The sequence below is a fragment of the Oncorhynchus keta genome, chromosome 1 (assembly GCF_023373465.1).
Source record: "Oncorhynchus keta strain PuntledgeMale-10-30-2019 chromosome 1, Oket_V2, whole genome shotgun sequence".
Lineage (NCBI taxonomy): Eukaryota > Metazoa > Chordata > Actinopteri > Salmoniformes > Salmonidae > Oncorhynchus > Oncorhynchus keta.
The window spans coordinates 65,937,128-65,960,325 of record NC_068421.1 but is presented as its reverse complement, the minus strand read 5'-3'; the positions used below and the strand labels follow the sequence as shown (position 1 = coordinate 65,960,325).

The 23,198-nt window shown below is 45.3% G+C and overlaps 1 protein-coding gene across 4 annotated transcripts in view; it reads left to right on the top strand.

Moving 5' to 3' along the window:
* LOC118391160 (tyrosine-protein kinase ABL2-like) overlaps positions 1-23,198 on the top strand; it is a 52,013-nt gene that overhangs the window by 8,101 nt on the left and 20,714 nt on the right. The window lies entirely within an intron of this gene.

Here is a 23,198-nt window from a genome sequence, read left to right as displayed (position 1 = left end):
TAACCATCAACCCTCAAAAGGAAACTTATTGAAATCATATAAATATTTGTATTGCTTGTAACTGTTTCGGGTAATGCAAGTTCTTGTGCTGTTCAGGGAATATCCTGTGTGTAAATGTAATCTGTTGCTTTATTCTTTTGTGTTATCTGTGATCGTTTTGTTTGTCTTGTAGTGTAGTTTCTTAATCATTGTACCTAAACTCTGTGTAAACATGTATATGCAGGGCCCAGTTATAAAAGAGACCTTGATCTCAGTCTGTGTTCCTTGAAATGAAGGTATAATAATAGAATAGACATGACCATTAAGTTGATATTCGATGGTGGGTGGACCGGCGTCCATCTTTATGGTACTAATTATAATGAACAAAAATATAAATGCAACATGGAACTATTTCAGCAATTTTTACTGAGTTATAGTTCCTATAAGGAAATCAGTCAATTGATATCAATTCATTAAGCCCAAATCTACAGATTTCACATGACTGGCAGGGGATCCAGGCCCAGCCAATCCGAATGCGTCTTTCCCCAGGAAAGGTTTTTATTACAGACATAAATACTCCTCAGTTTCATCAGCTGTCCGGGTGGCTGATCTCAGACAATCCCACAGGTGAAGAAGCTGGATGTGGAGGTAGTGGCGCTGGCATGTTTACACATCGTTTGCCGTTGTGAGGCCGGTTGAACATAGAGAATTTGGCACTGAAATGACGTTTATGGCATTTTCTGGCAACCGCTCTAGTGGACATTCCTGTAATCAGCATGCCAATTGCATGCTCCCTCAACTTGAGACATGTGGTGTTGTGTGGCACAACTGCATATTTTCAAGTGGCCTTTTATTGTCCCCAGCACAAGGTGCACCTGTGTAATGACCATGCTGTTTAATCAGCTTCTTGATATGCCACACCTGGCAGGTGGATGGATTATCTTGGTGAAGGAGGAATATTCACTAACAGGGATGTAAGCAAATTTTTGCGCACAATTTTAGAGACGCTTTTTGTGCATATGGAAAAATTCAGTCATCTTTTATTTCAGCTCATGAAACAGAACCAACACTACATGTTGCGTTTTTATAATTTTGTTCAGTATAGAATTAAAAATGTACTTTCAATGTACATTTTCATGGCATACCAGCTAAGTTACTCTGGTCTGAAGTAATAGAAATAGAATTCATAGAATGGACCTATGATTGAAATGAAGCCCACTCTGTATTCAAGAGCACGTGTCTCAACCAATGGTCTGCTACAACAATGTAAAACAAATCAGAGTTTACACGTCTTTTTATAATTGATGTTAAGGAATTGATGTTAAGGTTTTGTCGTCATTTTTATAGAATCTTTTTTTAAGATACTTTTGGTCATGTGTATGTGGACCACGTGCTTGTCGAACATCTCTTTCCAAAATCATGGGCATTCATATGGAGTTGGTCCCACCTTTTGTTTCTATAACAGCCACTACTCTTCTGGGAAGGCTTTCCACTAGATGTTGGAACATTGCTGCGGGTACCTGCTTCCATTCAGCCGCTAGCATTGGTGAGGTCGGGCACTGATGTTGAGCGATTAGGCCTGGCTCGCAGTCGGCGTGCCAATTCATCTCAAGGGTGTTAGATGGGGTTGAGGTCAGGGCTCTGTGCAAGCCAGTCAAGTTCGTCCACACCGATCTCGACAAACCATTTCTGTATGGACCTCACTTTGTATACGGGGGCGTTGTCACGCTGAAACGGGAAAGGGCCTTCCCTAAACAGTTGTCAAAAAGTTGGAACCACAGAATAGTCTAGAATGTCATTGTATGCTGTAGTGTTAAGATTTCCCTTCACTCTAACTAAGTGGCCTAGCCCAAACCACGAACAACAACCCCAGACCATCATTTTTTCCTCCTCCACCAAACTTTACTGTTGGCACTATGCATTAGGGCAAGTAGCATTCTCCTGGCAGCCGCCAAACCCAGATTCATCTCTCAAACTGCCAGATGGAGAAGCGTGATTAATCACTCCAGAGAATGCGTTTCCACTGCTCCAGAGTCCAATGGTGGCGATCTTTACACTACTCCAGCCGATGCTTGGCATTGCGCATGGTGATCTAAGACTTGTGTGTGGCTGTTCGGCCAGGGAAACCCATTTTATGAAACTCCCGACGAACAGTTATTGTGCTGACGTTGCTTCCAGTGGCAGTTTGGAACTCAGTAGTAGTGAGTGTTGCAACCAAGGATAGACGACTTTTACAAGCTTCAGCACTCAGTGGACCCGTTCTGTGAGCTTGTGTGGCCTACCACTTCGGGGCTGAGCCTTTGTTGCTCCTAGACGTTTCCACTTCACAATAACAGCACAGGGCAGAAATTTGACGAACTGACTTGTTGGAAAGAATGTGTGTCCACATTCTGTGTCTATGTAAACTCAGCAAAAAAAGAAACGGCCCTTTTTCAGGATCCTGTCTTTCAAAGGTAATTTGTAAAAATCCAAATATAACTTCACAGATCTTCTTTAAGGGTTTAAACACTGTTTTCGATGTTTGTTCAATGAACCATAAACAATTAATGAACACGCACCTGTGGAACGGTCATTAACCTCTCTGGGATATGTGGGGCCAAAAGCCAGAGAAAATGCAGAGCGCCAAATTCAAATAAATTACTATAAAAATGAAATTACACATGTAAGATACCAAATTAAAGCTACACGTGTTCTGAATCCAGCCAACATGTCAGATTTCAAAAAGTCTTTTTGGCGAAAGCAAACTATGCTATTATCTGAGCATAGCACCATAGTAAACAAAGCGAGAAAACATACAGTGGGGCAAAAATGTATTTAGTCAGCCACCAATTGTGCAAGTTCTCCTACTTAAAAAAAAGAGAGACCTGTAATTTCCATTATAGGTACACTTCAACTATGACAGACAAAATGAAAAAAAAAATCCGGAAAATCACATTGTAGGATTTTTAATGAATTTATTTGCAAATTATGGTGGAAAATAAGTATTTGGTCACCTACAAACAAGCAAGATTTCTGGCTCTCACAGACCTGTAACTTCTTCTTTAAGAGGCTCCTCTGTCCTCCACTAGTTACCTGTATTAATGGCACCTGTTTGAACTTGTTATCAGTATAACAGACACCTGTCCACAACCTCAAACAGTCACACTCCAAACTCCACTATGGCCAAGACCAAAGAGCTGTCAAAGGACACCAGAAACAAAATTGTAGACCTGCACCAGGCTGGGAAAACTGCATCTGCAATAGGTAAGCAGCTTGGTTTGAAGAAATCAACTGTGGGAGCAATTATTAGGAAATGGAAGACATACAAGACCACTGATAATCTCCCTCAATCTGGGGCTCCACGCAAGATCTCACCCGTGGGGTCAAAATGATCACAAGAACGGTGAGCAAAAATCCCAGAACCACACGGGGGGACCTAGTGAATGACCTGCAGAGAGCTGGGACCAAAGTAACAAAGCCTAACATCAGTAACACACTACGCCGCCAGGGACTCAAATCCTGCAGTGCCAGATGTGTCCCCCTGCTTAAGCCAGTACATGTCCAAGTCAGTCTGAAGTTTGCTAGATAGCATTTGGATGATCCAGAAGAAGATTGGGAGAATGTCATATGGTCAGATGAAACCAAAATATAACTTTTTGGTAAAAACTCAACTCGTCGTGTTTGGAGGACAAAGAATGCTGAGTTGCATCCAAAAAACACCATACCTACTGTGAAGCATGGGGGTGGAAACATCATGCTTTGGGGCTGTTTTTCTGCAAAGGGATCAGAACGACTGATCCGTGTAAAGGAAAGAATGAATGGGGCCATGTATCGTGAGATTTTGAGTGAAAACCGCAAGGGCATTAAAGATGAAACGTGGCTGGGCCTTTCAGCATGACAATGATCCCAAACACACCGCCCGGACAACGAAGGAGTGGCTTCGTAAGAAGCATTTCAAGGTCCTGGAGTGGCCTAGCCAGTCTCCAGATCTCAACCCCATAGAAAATCTTTGGAGGGAGTTGAAAGTCCGTGTTGCCCAGCAACAGCCCCAAAACATCACTGCTCTAGAGGATATCTGCATGGAGGAATGGGCCAAAATACCAGCAACAGTGTGTGAAAACCTTGTGAAGACTTACAGAAAACGTTTGACCTCTGTCATTGCCAACAAAGGGCATATAACAAAGTATTGAGAAACTTTTATTGACCAAATACTTATTTTCCACCATAATTTGCAAATACATTCATTAAAAATCCTACAATGTGATTTTCAGGATTTGTTTCCCCTCATTTTGTCTGTCATAGTTGAAGTGTACCTATGATGAAAATGACAGGCCTCATCTTTTTAAGTGGGAGAACTTGCACAATTGGTGGCTGACTAAATTATTTTTTGCCCCACTGTACACTCAATTGGAATTTGGTAGCATTGCCTTTAAATTGTTGAACTTGGTTCAAATGTTTCAGGTAGCCTTCCACAAGCTTCCCACAATAAGTTGGGTGAATTTTGGCCCATTCCTCCTGACAGAGCTGGTGTAACTGAGTCAGGTTTGTAAGGCCTCCTTGCTCACACATGCTTTTTCAGTTATGCCCACAAATTTTCTGTAGGATTTAGGTCAGGGCTTTGTGATGGCCCCTCCAATACCTTGACTTTGTTGTCCTTAAGCCATTTTGCCACAACTTTGGAAGTTTGCTTGAGGTCATTGTCCCAGAAGACCCGTTTGCATCCAAGCTTTAACTTCCTGACTGATTTCTTGAGATGTTGCTTTAATATATCCACATAATTTTCCTCCCTCATGAAGCCATCTATTTTGTGAAGTGCACAAGTCCCTCCCCCACAACATGATGCTGCCACCCGAGCTTCACAATTGGGACGATGTTCTCCCCCCTTTTCCTCCAAACATAACGATGGTCATTATGGCCAAACAATTTTGTCTTTGTTTCATCAGTCCAGAGGACATTTCTCCAAAAAGTGTGATCTTTTGTGAAGTGCACACGATGGTCATTATGGCCAAACAGCTCTATTGTTGTTTCATCAGACCAGAGGACATTTCTCCAAAAAGTCCCCATGTGCAGTTGCAAACTGTAGTCTGGCTTTTTTTTATGGAGGTTATGGAGCAGTGGCTTCTTCCTTGCTGAGCGGCCTTTCAGGTTATGTCAATATAGGACTAATTTTACTGTGGATATAGATACTTTTGTACCTGTTTCCTCCAGCATCTTCACAAGGTCCTTTGCTATTGTTCAGGGATTGATTTGTGCTTTTCGCACCAAAGTACGTTCATCTCTATGAGACAGAATGCATCTCCTTCCTGATCGGTATGACGGCTGCGTGTTCCCATGGTGTTTATGCTTGCGTACTATTGTTTGTACAAATGAACGTGGTACTTTCAGGAATTTTTCAAATTGGTCCCAAGGATGAACCAGACTTGTGGAATTCTACCATTTTCTTTCTGAGGTATTGGCTGTTTTCTTTTGATTTTCCCATGATGTCAAGCAAAGAGGCACTGAGTTTGAAGGTAGGCCTTGAAATCCATCCACAGGTACACCTCCAATTGACTCAAATGATGTCAATTAGCCTACCAGGAGCTTCTAAAGCCATGACATCATTTTCTGTAATTTTCCAAGCTGCTTAAAGGCACAGTAAACGTAGTGTATGTAAACCACGGGAATTGTGATACAGTGAAAAATAAGTGAAACTATCTGTCTGGTAACAATTGTTGTAAAAATTACTTGTGTCATGCACAACGTAGATGTCTTAACCGACTTGCCAAAACTATAGTTTGTTAACAAGAAATTTGTGGAGTGGTTGAAAAACGAGTTTTAATGAATCAAATCAAAGTTTATTTGTCAAGTGTGACGAATACAACAGGTGTAGTAGACGTTACAGTGAAATGCTTACTTACAGGCTCTAACCAACAGTGCAAAAAAGGTGAACAATAGGTAAGGAAAGAAATAAAACAACAGTAAAAAGACAGGCTATATACAGTAGCGAGGGTATAAAAGTAGCGAGGCTACATACAGACATCGGTTAGTCAGGCTGATTGAGGTAGTATGTACATTTTATTTTTATTTTCCATCAACTCCTCTTCAAAACACTCTCCTGCAACCCGCCTCACCAATTTATATTTATAAATAAGTATTATTTACCTCAAATCTGCAATCCTCCAAGAAGCTAGCCAGAAACTAACCAGAAGCTAGCCAGAAGCTAGCCAGAAGCTAATCAGAAGCTAGTTCAGAAGCTAGTTAGCTTCTTTACTGGCAAATCGTTAGTATTCAGCTAACCACGGTTTGTGGTCATCAGCTATCCTTTAGCTCAAATCTATCGCCAGTTTTTGTACGGCGCAGCTCGGAACGGAACATACCGGACCAATTTTTCTCTCCATGCCCTTGGATTTCAACTGCTCTCTGGACATTCATTCCCGCATCTCACAGCTAGCTAGCTGCTATCCGTGTGTCTATCTGCTCTCGTCGATTCCGGAGCAAACATCAATTACTCCGGAGCTAGCCAGCTCCGTCAATCACTCCTGAGCTCCGTCAATCACTCCTGGGCTGCAGTCACCTATCAGGACCCGTTTTACCGCCTACGCGGAGCCCCACCGGGCCTTCTCAACTGGACTGCCGACGTTATCTACCCGAAGGAGATCCGGCTGGCTCCTCCGTCGCAACGTTACCTGAACGCCCATCTGCGGCCTGCTAACCGTTAGCTGTCTTACCGGCTGCTCTCAGAATAAACAATCGGACAATTTATTTATTTTTATTATGTTTCTTCTTGGGCCTCTATAACTATATCTATTGTTTTTATTTTATTTTTGTTGTGTGATTTGGACTAATCCCCTCTACCACACGGAACCCCACTAATCTACTGACGGAACGCAAGAGGTGGCTAACAACAGACCTCCATCCTATGCTAGCTTGCTACCGATGTCCTGGCTAGCTGTCTAAATCGCCGTGACCCCCAAACCAACCACTCCACTCACTGGACTCTTTTGATCACTCGACTAAGGATGCCTCTCCTTAATGTCAATATGTCTTGTCCATTGCTGTTCTGGTTAGTGTTTATTGGCTTATTTCACTGTAGCGCCACTAGTCCTGCTTACTATACCTTATCCAATTTATTAGTTCCACCACCCACACATGCAATGGCATCTCCTGGTTTCAATGATGTTTCTAGAGACAATATCTCTCTCTTCATCACTCAATACCTAGGTTTACCTCCACTGTATTCACATCCTACCATACCTTTGTCTGTACATTATACATTGATGCTATTTTATCGCCCCCAGAAACCTCCTTTTACTCTGTTCTAGACGACCAATTCTTATTGCTTTTAGCCGTACCCTTATTCTTCTCCTCCTATGTTCCTCTGGCGATGTAGAGGTGAATCCAGGCCCTGCAGTGCCTAGCTCCACTCCTATTCCCCAGGCGCTCTCTTTTGATGACTTCTGTAACCGTAATAGCCTTGGTTTCATGCATGTTAACATTAGAAGCCTCCTCCCTAAGTTTGTTCTATTCACTGCTTTAGCACACTCTGCCAACCCGGATGTTCTAGCTGTGTCTGAATCCTGGCTTAGGAAGACCACCAAAAATTCTGAAATTTTAATTCCAAATTACAACATTTTCAGACAAGATAGAACTGCCAAAGGGGGCGGTGTTGCAATCTACTGCAAAGATAGCCTGCAGAGTTCCGTCCTACTATCCAGGTCTGTACCCAAACAATTTGAACTTCTACTTTTAAAAATCCACCTCTCTAAAAACAAATCTCTCACTGTTGCCGCCTGCTATAGACCACCCTCTGCCCCCAGCTGTGCTCTGGACACCATATGTGAACTGATTGCCCCCCCATCTATCTTCAGAGCTCATGCTGCTAGGCGACCTAAACTGGAACATGCTTAACACCCCAGCCATCCTACAATCTAAACTTGATGCCCTCAATCTCACTCAAATTATCAATGAACCTACCAGGTACCCCCCCAAAGCCTTAAACACGGGCACCCTCATAGATATCATCCTAACCAACTTCCCCTCTAAATACACCTCTGCTGTCTTCAACCAAGATCTCAGCGATCACTGCCTCATTGCCTGCATCCGTAATGGGTCAGCGGTCAAACGACCTAATAATAATAATAATATATGCCATTTAGCAGACGCTTTTATCCAAAGCGACTTACAGTCATGTGTGCATACATTCTACGTATGGGTGGTCCCGGGGATCGAACCCACTACCCTGGCGTTACAAGCGCCATGCTCTACCAACTGAGCTACAGAAGGACCCCTCATCACTGTAAAACGCTCCCTGAAACACTTCAGCGAGCAGGCCTTTCTAATCGACCTGGCCGGGGTATCCTGGAAGGATATTGATCTCATCCCGTCAGTAGAGGATGCCTGGATATTTTTTTTTAAATGCCTTCCTAACCATCTTAAATAAACATGCCCCATTCAAGAAATTTAGAACCAGGAACAGATATAGCCCTTGGTTCTCCCCAGACCTGACTGCCCTTAACCAACACAAAAACATCCTATGGCGTTCTGCATTAGCATCGAACAGCCCCCGTGATATGCAGCTGTTTAAGGGAAGCTAGAAACTGTTATACACAGGCAGTTAGAAAAGCCAAGGCTAGCTTTTTCAAGCAGAAATTTGCTTCCTGCAACACTAACTCAAAAAAGTTCTGGGACACTGTAAAGTCCATGGAGAATAAGAACACCTCCTCCCAGCTGCCCACTGCACTGAAGATAGGAAACACTGTCACCACTGATAAATCCACCATAATTGAGCATTTCAATAAGCATTTTTCTACGGCTGGCCATGCTTTCCATCTGGCTACTCCTACCCCGGTCAACAGCACTGCACCCCCAACAGCAACTCGCCCAAGCCTTCCCCAAATCCATTCTCCCAAATCCATTCAGCTGATGTTCTGAAAGAGCTGAAAAATCTGGACCCCTACAAATCAGCCGGGCTAGACAATCTGGACTCTTTCGTTCTAAAATTATCTGCCGAAATTGTTGCCACCCCTATTACTAGCCTGTTCAACCTCTCTTTCGTGTCGTCTGAGATTCCCAAAGATTGGAAAGCAGCTGCGGTCATCCCCCTCTTCAAAGGGGGGGGACACTCTTGACCCAAACTGCTACAGACCTATATCTATCCTACCATGCCTTTCTAAGGTCTTCGAAAGCCAAGTCAACAAACAGATTACCGACCATTTCGAATCTCACCATACCTTCTCTGCTATGCAATCTGGTTTCAGAGCTGGTCATGGGTGCACCTCAGCCACGCTCAAGGTCCTAAACGATATCTTAACCGCCATCGAAAAGAAACATTACTTTGCAGCCGTATTCATTGATCTGGCCAAGGCTTTTGACTCTGTCAACCACCACATCCTCATCGGCAGACTCGACAGCCTTGGTTTCTCAAATGATTGCCTCGCCTGGTTCACCAACTACTCCTCCGATAGAGTTCAGTGTGTCAAATCGGAGGGTCTGCTGTCCGGACCTCTGACAGTCTCTATGGGGGTGCCACAGGGTTCAATTCTTGGACCGACTCTCTTCTCTGTATACATCAATGAGGTCGCTCTTGCTGCTGGTGAGTCCCTGATCCACCTCTACGCAGACAACACCATTCTGTATACTTCCGGCCCTCCTTTGGACACTGTGTTAACAACCCTCCAGGCAAGCTTCAATGCCATACAACTCTCCTTCCGTGGCCTCCAATTGCTCTTAAATACAAGTAAAACTAAATGCATGCTCTTCAACCGATCGCTACCTGCACCTACCCGCCTGTCCAACATCACTACTCTGGACGGCTCTGACTTAGAATACGTGGACAACTCCAAATACTTAGGTGTCTGGTTAGACTGTAAACTCTCCTTCCAGACCCATATCAAACATCTCCAATCCAAAGTTAAATCTAGAATTGGCTTCCTATTTCGCAACAAAGCATCCTTCACTCATGCTGCCAAACATACCCTCGTAAAACTGACCATCCTACCAATCCTCGACGATGTCATTTACAAAATAGCCTCCAATACCCTACTCAATAAATTGGATGCAGTTTATCACAGTGCCATCCGTTTTGTCACCAAAGCCCCATATACTACCCACCACTTCGACCTGTACGCTCATGTTGGCTGGCCCTCGCTTCATACTCGTCGCCAAACCCACTGGCTCCAGGTCATCTACAAGACCCTGCTAGGTAAAGACCCCCCTTATCTCAGCTCGCTGGTCACCATAGCATCTCCCACCTGTAGCACACGCTCCAGCAGGTATATCTCTCTAGTCACCCCCAAAACCAATTATTTCTTTGGCCGCCTCTCCTTCCAGTTCTCTGCTGCCAATGACTGGAACGAACTACAAAAATCTCTGAAACTGGAAACACTTATCTCCCTCACTAGCTTTAAGCACCAACTGTCAGAGCATCTTACAGATCACTGCACCTTTACATAGCCCACCTATAATTTAGCCCAAACAACTACCTCTTTCCCTACTGTATTTGATTTATTTATTTATTTTGCTCCTTTGCACCCCATTATTTTTATTTCTACTTTGCACATTCTTCCATTGCAAAACTACCATTCCAGTGTTTTACTTGCTATATTGTATTTACTTTGCCACCATGGCCTTTTTTGCCTTTACCTCCCTTCTCACCTAATTTGCTCACATTGTATATAGACTTGTTTATACTGTATTATTGACTGTATGTTTCTTTTACTCCGTGTGTAACTCTGTCGTTGTATCTGTCAAACTGCTTTTCTTTATCTTGGCCGGGTCACAATTGTAAATGAGAACTTGTTCTCAACTTGCCTACCTGGTTAAATAAAGGTGAAATAAAATAAATAAATAAATAAAATGTGGATATGGTTAAAGTGACTATGCATATATGATGAACAGAGAGTAGCAGTAGCGTAAAATAGGGGTTGGTGGTGGTTGGCGGGACTCAATCCAGATAGCCCGGTTAGCCAATGTGCGTGAGCACTGGTTGGTCGGGCACAATTGTGGTAGTATGTACATGAATGTATAGTTGAAGTGACTATGCAGGAATGATAAACAGAGAGTAGCAGCAGCGCAAAAATAGGGGGGGTGCCCACAATGACAATAGTCCGGGTAGCCATTTGATTACCTGTTCAGGAGTCTTATGGCTTGGGGGTAAAAACTGTTGAGACACCTTTTTGTCCTAGTCTTGGCACTAGGGTACCGCTTGCCATGCGGGAGTAGAGAGAAAAGTCTATGACTGTGGTGGCTGTGGTCTTTGATAGTTTTTAGGGCCTTCCTCTGACATCGCCTGGTGTCAAGGTCCTGGATGGCAGGCAGCTTAGCCCCAGTGACGTACTGGGCCGTTCGCACTACCCTCTGTAGTAGAGTTTGACCGATTTTAATCGGAATGGCCGATTTTAATTAGGGCCGGCAGATTTCAAGTTTTCCTACCAATCGGAAATCTGTATTTTTGGGCGCCGATTTTTATTTATTTATTATTATTATTATTATTAATTATTTTTTACACCTTTTTATTTAATCTTTATTTAACTAGTTAAGAACGCATTCTTATTTTCAATGACTGCATAGAAACAGTGGGTTAACTGCCTCGTTCAGGGGCAGAATGACAGATTTTCACCTTGTCAGCTCGGGGGAACCAATCTTGCAATCTTACAGTTAACTAGTCACACGCAATAACGACCTGTCTCTCTCTCTCGTTGCACTCCACAAGGAGACTGCCTGTTACGCAAATGCAGTAAGCCAAGGTAAGTTGCTAGCTAGCATTAAATTTATCTTATAAAAAACAATCAATCATAATCACTAGTTAACTACACATGGTTGATGATATTACTAGATATTATCTAGCGTGTCCTGCGCTGCATATAATCTGACTGAGCATACAAGTATCTAAGTATCTGACTGAGCGGTGGTAGGCAGAAGCAGGCGCGTAAACATTCATTCAAACAGCACTCTCGTGCGTTTTGCCAGCAGCTCTTCGTTGTGCGTCAAGCATTGCGCTGTTTATGTCTTCAAGCCTATCAACTCCCGAGATGAGACCGATAAGTCATACAGAAAATGCAACCAAACAACACATTTCTGAATGTGTTATTATGAATTAACTTTCTCCCTGACACTGAAAACTAAATGTAAAATATGACTCTGATCATTGTACAAGAAGCCCATTTTCTAGCTATTTATACCAGAAAGAGCGTGGTGGGACTCCCCATAATAGAGGAATAAAACATCAAAGTGGAATATGGCTGGATTGTTAGCGCGCGCTACTCGCTCTGAGCCTTGGGGTGGTTGTTTCCCTTGCTCTGCATGGGTAACGCTGCTTCGATGTGGTGGTTGTTGTCGTTGTGTTGCTGGTTCGAGCCCAGGGAGGAGCTAGGAGAGGGACGGAAGCTATACTGTTACACTGGCAATACTAAAGTGCCTATAAGAACATCCAATAGTCAAAGGTTAATGAAATACAAATGGTATAGAGAGAAATAGTCCTATAATTCCTATAATAACTACAACCTAAAACTTCTTACCTGGGAATATTGAAGACTCATGTTAAAAGGAACCACCAGCTTTCATATGTTCTCATGTTCTGAGCAAGGAACGTTTAACGTTAGCTTTCTTACATAGCACATATTGCACTTTTACGTTCTTCTCCAACACTTTGTTTTTGCATTATTTAAACCAAATTGAACATGTTTCATTATTTACTTGAGGCTAAATGGATTTTATTGATTTATTATTTTAAGGTAAAATAAGTGTTAATTCAGTATTGTTGTAATTGTCATTATTACAAATAAAAAAAATTTAATCTGCCGATTAATCGGTATCGGCTTTTTTGGTCCTCCAATCCATCTGCGTTGAAAAATCATAATCCGTCGACTTCTACTCGGTCAGAGGCAGAGCAATTGCTGTACCAGGCAGTGATGCAACCGGTCAACTGCTCTCGATGTTGCAGCTGTAGAACCTGTTGAGGATCTCAGGACCCATGCCAAATCTTTTTAGTTTCCTTAGGGGGAATAGACATTGTCGTGCCCTCTTCACAACTGTCTTGGTATGTTTGGACCATTCTAGTTTGTTGTTGATGTGGACACCAAGGAACTTGAAGCTCTCAACCTGCTCCACTACAGCCCCGTCGATGAGAATGGGGTCGTGCTCTGTCCTCCTTTTCCTGTCGTCCACAATCATCTCCTTTGTCTTGGTTACGTTGAGGGATATGTTGTTATTCTGGCACCACCCGGCCAGGTCTCTGACCTCCTCCCTATAGGCTGTCTCGTGGTTGTCGGTGATCAGGCCTACCACTGTTGTGTCGTCTACAAACTTAATGATGGTGTTGGAGTCGTGCCTGGCCATGCAGTCATGGGTTAACAGAGGACTGAGCACACACCCCTGGGGAGCTCCAGTGTTGAGAATCAGCGTGTGAGGTGTGTTGCTACCTACCCTCTAGGATCCAGTTGCAGAGGGAGGTGTTTAGTCCCAGGATCCTTAGCTTAGCTTTGGGGGTACTATGGTATTGAACGCTGAGCTATAGTCAATGAATAGCATTCTCACAAATGTTTCTTTTGTCCAGTTGGGATAGGGCAATGTGGAGTGCAATAAAGATTGCATCATCTGTGGATCTGTTTGGGCGATATGCAAATTGGAGTGGGTCTAGGGTTTCTGGGATAATGGTGTTGATGTGAGCCATTACCAAACTTTCAAGGCACTTCATGGCTACGGAAGTGAGTGCTATGGGTCTGTAGTCATTTAGGCAGTTTGCCTTTGTTCTTGGGTACAGGGACTATGGTGGTCTGCTTGAAACATGTTGGTATTACAGACTGACAGGGACATGTTGAAAATGTCAGTGAAGACACCTGCCAGTTGGTCAGCACATGCCCGGAGCACACGTCCTGGTAATCCGTCTGGCCCCGCAGCCTTGTGTATGTTGACCTGTTTAAAGGTCTTACTCACATCGGCTACGAAGAGCGTGATCACACAGTCGTCCGGAACAGCTGATGCTCTCATGCATGCCTCAGTGTTGCTTGCCTCGAAGTGAGCATAGAAGTGATTTAGCTCGTCTGGTAGGCTCGTGTCACTGGAAAGCTCGCGGCTGTGCTTCCCTTTAGTCTGTAATAGTTTGCAAGCCCTGCCACATAAGACGAGCGTCGGAGCCGGTGTAGTACAATTAAATCTTAGCCCTGTATTGACGCTTTGCCTTAGTGATGGTTCGTTGCAGGGCATAGCATTATTTTTTTGTAAGCTTCTGTGTTAGATTTCCGCACCTTGAAAGCGGCAGCTCTACACTTTAGCTCAGTGCGAATGTTGCCTGTAATCCGTGGCTTCTGGTTGGGGTACGTACGTACAGTCCCTGTGGGGTGGACGTTCTCGATTCACTTATTGATAAAGCCAGTGACTGGTGTGGTGTATTCCTCAATGCCATCGGAAGAATCCCGGAACATGTTCCAGTCTGTGATAGCAAAACAGTCCTGTAGTTTAGCATCTGCTTCATCTGACCACATTTACATTACATTTAAGTCATTTAGCAGACGCTCTTATCCAGAGCGACTTACAAATTGGTGCATTCCCCTTATGACATCCAGTGGAACAGTCACTTTACAATAGTGCATCTAAATCTTAAAAGGGGGTGGGGGGGTGAGAAGGATTACTTATCCTATCCTAGGTATTCCTTAAAGAGGTGGGGTTTCAGGTGTCTCCGGAAGGTGGTGATTGACTCTGCTGTCCTGGCGTCGTGAGGGAGTTTGTTCCACCATTGGGGGGCCAGAGCAGCGAACAGTTTTGACTGGGCTGAGCGGGAACTGTACTTCCTCAGTGGTAGGGAGGTGAGTAGGCCAGAGGTGGATGAACGCAGTGCCCTTGTTTGGGTGTAGGGCCTGATCAGAGCCTGGAGGTACTGAGGTGCCGTTCCCCTCACAGCTCCGTAGGCAAGCACCATGGACTTGTAGCGGATGCGAGCTTCAACTGGAAGCCAGTGGAGAGAGCGGAGGAGCGGGGTGACGTGAGAGAACTTGGGAAGGTTGAACACCAGACGGGCTGCGGCGTTCTGGATGAGTTGTAGGGGTTTAATGGCACAGGCAGGGAGCCCAGCCAACAGCGAGTTGCAGTAGTCCAGACGGGAGATGACAAGTGCCTGGATTAGGACCTGCGCCGCTTCCTGTGTGAGGCAGGGTCGTACTATGCGGATGTTGTAGAGCATGAACCTACAGGAACGGGCCACCGCCTTGATGTTAGTTGAGAACGACAGGGTGTTGTCCAGGATCACGCCAAGGTTCTTAGCGCTCTGGGAGGAGGACACAATGGAGTTGTCAACCGTGATGGCGAGATCATGGAACGGGCAGTCCTTCCCCGGGAGGAAGAGCAGCTCCGTCTTGCCGTCATCCACACTGATATGTCTGCCAGACATGCAGAGATGCGATTCGCCACCTGGTCATCAGAAGGGGGAAAGGAGAAGATTAATTGTGTGTCGTCTGCATAGCAATGATAGGAGATACCATGTGAGGTTATGACAGAGCCAAGTGACTTGGTGTATAGCGAGAATAGGAGAGGGCCTAGAACAGAGCCCTGGGGGACACCAGTGGTGAGAGCGCGTGGTGAGGAGACAGATTCTCGCCACGCCACCTGGTAGGAGCGACCTGTCAGGTAGGGCGCAATCCAAGCGTGGGCCGCGCCGGAGATGCCCAACTCGGAGAGGGTGGAGAGGAGGATCTGATGGTTCACAGTATCGAAGGCAGCCGATAGGTCTAGAAGGATGAGAGCAGAGGAGAGAGAGTTAGCTTTAGCGGTGCGGAGCGCCTCCGTGATACAGAGAAGAGCAGTCTCAGTTGAATGACTAGTCTTGAAACCTGACTGATTTGGATCAAGAAGGTCATTCTGAGAGAGATAGCGGGAGAGCTGGCCAAGGACGGCACGTTCAAGAGTTTTGGAGAGAAAAGAAAGAAGGGATACTGGTCTGTAGTTGTTGACATCGGAGGGATCGAGTGTAGGTTTTTTCAGAAGGGGTGCAACTCTCGCTCTCTTGAAGACGGAAGGGATGTAGCCAGCGGTCAGGGATGAGTTGATGAGCGAGGTGAGGTAAGGGAGAAGGTCTCCGGAAATGGTCTGGAGAAGAGAGGAGGGGATAGGGTCAAGCGGGCAGGTTGTTGGGCGGCCGGCCGTCACAAGACGCGAGATTTCATCTGGAGAGAGGGGGGAGAAAGAGGTCAGAGCGCAGGGTAGGGCAGTGTGAGCAGAACCAGCGGTGTCGTTTGACTTAGCAAACGAGGATCGGATGTCGTCGACCTTTTCAAAATGGTTGACGAAGTCATCTGCAGAGAGGGAGGAGGGGGGGGGATTCAGGAGGGAGGAGAAGGTGGCAAAGAGCTTCCTAGGGTTAGAGGCAGAAGCTTGGAATTTAGAGTGGTAGAAAGTGGCTTTAGCAGCAGAGATAGAAGAGGAAAATGTAGAGAGGAGGGAGCGAAAGGATGCCAGGTCCGCAGGGAGGCGAGTTTTCCTCCATTTCCGCTCGGCTGCTCGGAGCCCTGTTCTGTGAGCTCGCAATGAGTCGTCGAGCCACGGAACGGGAGGGGAGGACCGAGCCGGCCTGGAGGATAGGGGGCATAGAGAGTCAAAGGATGCAGAAAGGGAGGAGAGGAGGGTTGAGGAGGCAGAATCAGGAGATAGGTTGGAGAAGGTTTGAGCAGAGGGAAGAGATGATAGGATGGAAGAGGAGAGAGTAGCGGGGGAGAGAGAGCGAAGGTTGGGACGGCGCGATACCATCCGAGTAGGGTCAGTGTGGGAAGTGATGGATGAGAGCGAGAGGGAAAAGGATACAAGGTAGTGGTCGGAGACTTGGAGGGGAGTTGCAATGAGGTTAGTGGAAGAACAGCATCTAGTAAAGATGAGGTCGAGCGTATTGCCTGCCTTGTGAGTAGGGGGGGAAGGTGAGAGGGTGAGGTCAAAAGAGGAGAGGAGTGGAAAGAAGGAGGCAGAGAGGAATGAGTCAAAGGTAGACGTGGGGAGGTTAAAGTCGCCCAGAACTGTGAGAGGTGAGCCGTCCTCTGGAAAGGAGCTTATCAAGGCATCAAGCTCATTGATGAACTCTCCGAGGGAACCTGGAGGGCGATAAATGATAAGGATGTTAAGCTTGAAAGGGCTGGTAACTGTGACAGCATGGAATTCAAAGGAGGCGATAGACAGATGGGTAAGGGGAGAAAGAGAGAATGACCACTTGGGAGAGATGAGGATCCCGGTTCCACCACCCCGCTGACCAGAAGCTCTCGGGGTGTGCGAGAACACGTGGGCGGACGAAGAGAGAGCAGTAGGAGTGGCAGTGTTATCTGTGGTGATCCATGTTTCCGTCAGTGCCAAGAAGTCGAGGGACTGGAGGGAGGCATAGGCTGAGATGAACTCTGCCTTGTTGGCCGCAGATCGGCAGTTCCAGAGGCTACCGGAGACCTGGAACTCCACGTGGGTCGTGCGCGCTGGGACCACCAGATTAGGTGGCCGCGGCCACGCGGTGTGGAGCGTTTGTATGGTCTGTGCAGAGAGGAGAGAACAGGGATAGACAGACACATAGTTGACAGGCTACAGAAGAGGCTACGCTAATGCAAAGGAGATTGGAATGACAAGTGGACTACACGTCTCGAATGTTCAGAAAGTTAAGCTTACGTAGCAAGAATCTTATTGACTAAAATGATAAAAATGATACAGTACTGCTGAAGTAGGCTAGCTGGCAGTGGCTGCGTTGTTGACTTTGTAGGCTAGCTGGCAGTGGCTGCGTTGTTGACACTACACTAATCAAGTCGTTCCGTTGAGTGTAATAGTTTCTACAGTGCTGCTATTCGGGGGCTAGCTGGCTAGCTAGCAGTGTTGATTACGTTACGTTGCGTTAAAAGAACGACAATAGCTGGCTAGCTAACCTAGAAAATCGCTCTAGACTACACAATTATCTTAGATACAAAGATGGCTATGTAGCTAGCTATGTAGCTAGCTACGATCAAACAAATCAAACCGTTGTACTGTAATGAAATTAAATGAAAATGTGATACTACCTGTGGAGGGAAGCGGAATGCAACCGGGTTGTTGAGTTCTATTCGGAAGACGTTGGCTAGCTGTTGGCTAGCTAGCAGTGTCTCCTACGTTAAGGACGACAAATAGCTGGCTAGCTAACCTCGGTAAATTAAGATAATCACTCTAAGACTACACAATTATCTTGGATACGAAGACAGCTATGTAGCTAGCTAACACTACACTAATCAAGTCGTTCAGTTGAGTGTAATAGTTTCTACAGTGCTGCTAATCGGTGGACGTTTGCTAGCTGGCTAGCTGCTGGGCAGAGCAGTGAAGACTACGTTAGGACGACGAAATACGATAATTACGCAATTATCTTTGATACAAAGACGGCTATGTAGCTAGCTAAGAAGAAATTGCTAAGATTAGACAAATCAAACCGTTGTACTATAATGAAATGTAATGAAAAAGTTATACTACCTGCGGAGCGAAATGCGGATGCGACCGCTCGCTCCAACCCGGAAGTACACATTTTTTATAGACCGAGTCACTGGTGCTTCCTGCTTTAATTTTTGCTTGTACGCAGGAATCGGGAGAATAGACTTGTGGTCGGATTTACTAATTGAATCTGGCAGAGACCACCCTTTCTGGGTGAACCACGGTGCGTTTAGTTCTCTCCTGAGTGCGAATAATGTTCACACCAGTCCAAACTAACTTAACTAAGTGGGTAAACGCACCAAAGTTCAGAAAAACCTCTCAAAACCAATTCGGTGTGAAAGCCCCCTAAAACCAGAAAGCTCAGACTCATCTTATTAAATACTTCCCACCGCTTGAACCTGTGTCATCACCTGGATCCTGGCTAGGTTGGGTTAGCCAGGGTTAGTCATCTTCTCTACAGGAATCTGGTAGGTTCATATTAATCAATGCTCTTAGGTTTCTCCTGCTTTCATACCCCACCACACAACCCCTTAGAGTACTTTACACGTTTACTCTTGAAAGAGCCTGTGGCTAAGCATGTTATTGTGTTAAAGGCAGGTGGGGACTCGGTACTATAAGGGAGAAGGTAGGAGGATCTCTGGCTTCAAACCTGTCATTTGTTCTCTGAGATGAAGAGGAGGATGTAAAGTGAGCATCACTCATGGTGTTCTGTTCTGGCATTCCACTCAGGTCTTTGTTGTGTCAATGGGAGAGTGACTGGGAGGGTCTGCCTTTGGCCCTGGTGGGGGAAACACTGACTGGGACAGGTTCTCAGAAACAGTGAACCAGTAAACACTGTGTCTAGAATAGATTCTCAGTAACAGGGACTCTTCTCCTGAGTGATGCTGCTGAGTGGTGATTAGTTAGTTACAATATCACCCCATCCGATTGGGGAAAGACCCTCCTATCGGTCTGCCTGTCTAAGCCTCTCTTGGGATCTGCTGGATCGTATCCTTATAGTGGATGATGCCAATCATACCTCCACCCTTCTGCTATGTCACAGAGCCCAGCCCAGCACAACATAACGGTAGACTACTGCCAGACCAGGAAGAACAAGTACTTCAGGTAGTACAAACTGAGTGAACCAATGAGCTGCACACATGTTACAAAATAGAGGTTCTCTTGAAATGTTTGCAGTGAACAGAAGGAGCAGGCACATCTATGGAGGCATGCCAAATGCCTTGACTTTCAAGTGACTTAATTTTCCACTCATCACTTTTCATTGTTCCAAACTAACAATACTGTGTACTGTAACTTAGCATTTTGCAGGAGTTAATTGAGACAATAATAGTGTGGTGTTGTATTTTGGTTTTGCTCACACAAACATCAACATAAACATGGATGGAATATTTTTCAGCCTCACTGTGTGCATCCTGAAGAGGAAGATTAAAGGCAGAATGTGAGGCATTGTGGATGGCCTTCCTCTAGTCCACTGCAGAGAGTTATATAGACCAATACTTACTGTGTTGTGAGTGAGCGTGGAGGGACGCACTTACTCCACATTAACCAATTAAAAGGCCATGGTGGGCAGGCGATGGGCAAGAGCCCCATTATTAGGGTGACTGATTTACACTGTCCAGTCTGTAATTGCTGTATGCCTAGTGGAGCACAGGCTATAGATGAATGGTACATTATTTTCTCACTGACATTTATGGGAATAGGATGTAGATGAGTAGGGGGGGTCCTGCCCGTAAGGCTTATTACTAGCACAGCTAAGGCGCTGGCCAGTCCTAAAGGGCTCTGGTACTGTCCTCTTCCATTATGGTTTGTACAACCATCACTTCTAAAGCCCCTCAAATGTGTCTGGATCAAACTTCAGCTATTCATTTTAATCCCCCTGATTAGGAAAAGTTGGGAATCAATTATGGTAATTGTGAGTGTGTTTCCTAAATGTGTTGGCCTAATTCAATAGTTGGGTGATCTGTGTTTTTAAGGAAGGTTTCGTGATTTAGAATTGTCTCTGTTTTTTTGGGGTTGTTTATTGTTCAACAGCACTGCTGGGGAAAGCATTTAGAACAATGTAACTCAACTCTGGAAGAATATTATTAGCCCCTGCTGTGTTGAAATCCGGTTGCATGGAAGACTTGTCAAGTTGATACTAATGCTCACTTTGCCTGGAGGTAATCAATTAAGGATGACAATCCACTTTTCCTAATCAAACCAACACCCAGAGATCGACTCCCAACTGTTGTGATTTGATGTGAATGGGTCATTTATGTGTCCTCGTTAACAACAACAGATGTCTACTGCCAACTCTGCCTCTCCTCAGCCTCTCAGCCTCTCCACTAGACTGCTGCATGGGGATCTCTGTCTGTACAACTGCCCTCTTCAGAGTGGAGTTGAAGTGGCACTGTCCTCTGCAGTCCATCCATGTCTGTTCAGCTAAAAGCATGTCTGTCTGTTCTGACCCACTGGTCCTCCAGCTAAAGGCCTGTCTGTCTGTTCTGACCCACTGGTCCTCCAGCTAAAGGCCTGTCTGTCTGTTCTGACCCACTGGTCCTCCAGCTAAAGGCCTGTCTGTCTGTTCTGACCCACTGTTCCTCCAGCTAAAAGCCTGTCTGTCTGTTCTGACCCACTGGTCCTCCAGCTAAAGGCCTGTCTGTCTGTTCTGACCCACTGTTCCTCCAGCTAAAAGCATGTCTGTCTGTTCTGACCCACTGGTCCTCCAGCTAAAGGCCTGTCTGTCTGTTCTGACCCACTGGTCCTCCAGCTAAAGGCCTGTCTGTCTGTTCTGACCCACTGGTCCTCCAGCTAAAAACCTGTCTGTCTGTTCTGACCCACTGTTCCTCTGACCAAAGGCCTGTCTGTCTGTGTTCATCCCACATTAATTCTCTGGCTGTTTTGGCCCGGCAGCGACAGGATTTGTCTTGTGTTGTGTGCCTCTCATCCGTGACATTGTCTCAGCTTATTGTTAACATTTCCTCCAGCTCTCTATCTGAAAGCTGTGATCATTCAGGAGGTATTTATAGCCATGATGTTGCTTTGTTTTGCTCTGTGGCTAAAGATATTCCCAGGCCAGCGGGCAGTAGTGCATAATACTGCTTGTGGTTTAGATGGTTTCAGTGGTGTCTCCTTGTAATACTCATAACTAGTTAACTGTTTTACACTGACTGAGGCCTGGTAATGTGTTGGGATAAGCTATGTATTCTGACAGGGCACAGTGAAAGGATTCACATGTGGTCCTGCACAGGGATTGGGAGGGTGCAGAGGTGGCTGGTTCAGCTGCCACTTGCCTGGACAGACCCTACCAACAGCTGCAGGAGTGGTAGAGGGTGGGGTAGGGTGACCAGGGGGTTCGGTCTCTCAATATGCCCATTGAGCTGAAGCAGAACTAGAGGGGCACCACTGTCTCAGCTGTCTGGGGCTGGAACTGTGCCTGCTGCTCATACCCAAACACTGGTCAAGTCCCTGCTCACAGTCCTCAGCCCTCTGCAACCGCACAAAGGCACACACACATGTGCACACGCACCCATACAGGCACACTGACAGGCACACGACGTACCTCATGCATGACATACCAACTGGTGTGGGTCAATCTCAAGTTGTAAACCGCTTCACTGAGGAATAGTCAACCATGTATTTGTGCCACAAATACATGTATCTCTCTATTATGCGCGGAATACTTGGAACAGAGTTGGTATTTTTACAGTACCATTCAAAAGTTTGGATACACCTACTCATTCCAGGGTTTTTCTTTATTTTTACTGTTTGTGGAATTTCTTTCCTTCTTAATGCGTTTGAGCCAATCAGTTGTGTTGTGACATGGTAGGGGTGGTATACAGAAAAATAGCCCTATTTGGTAAAAGACCAAGTCCATATTATGGCAAGAACAGCTCAAATAAGCAAAGAGAAACGACAGTCCATCATTACTTTAAGACATGAAGATCAGTCGATGTGTAAAATTAAGAACTTTGAGCGTTTATTCAAGTGTAGTCGCAAACACCATCAAGCGCTATGATGAAACTGGCTCTTATGAGGACCGCCACAGGAAAGGAAAACCACGTGTTAACTCTGCTGCAGAGGATAAGTTCATTATTTACCAGCCTCAGAAATTGCAGCCCAAATAAATGATTCACAGAGTTCAAGTAACAGACATCTGAACACGAACTGTTCAGAGGAGACTGCGTGAATCAGGGCATCATGGTTGAATTTCTACAAAGAAACCCGTACTAAAAGACACCAATCAGAAGTCTTTCTAGTCCAAGAAACATGAACATTAGACTGGTGGAAATCTGTCCTTTTGGTCTTTGTGAGATGCAGAGTTGGTGAGCGGATCTCTGCATGTGCAGTTCCTACCGTGAAGCATAGAGGAGGTGGTGTGATGGTGCTTTGCTGGTGACACTGTCAGTGATTTTGAATTCAAGGCACACTTAACCAGCATGGCTACCACAGCATTCTGCAGCGATACACCATCACATCTGGTTTGCGCTTAGTGGGACTATCATTTTTATTACATTTTTTTCAACAGAACAATGACCATTTGAATGACTAGGTGTGTCCCAACTTTTGACTGGTACTGTATAATTATTACTTTTATTGCTCACAACTTGGGGGGGCAAATTTTGGCCCGCGGGCCGCCAGCTATGGAACCTTTTACATGGTTTTGCCAAACGGTGGTTGTTGTTTAGTTGTTAATATTTCAGGGATCAGCTATATTTCATTCAACATTGATTGACCAAACTCTTATTCAAAGATCAATCTTAATTGATTAAAAAAATCAATGAGCTATGAGTGTGCCTCAGCAAGTGGCAAGTGGCATCTCAAGTGGCATCTCAGCAACAGCCATCCGCTGTTGACCTCAAGACTGCCCCTACCCC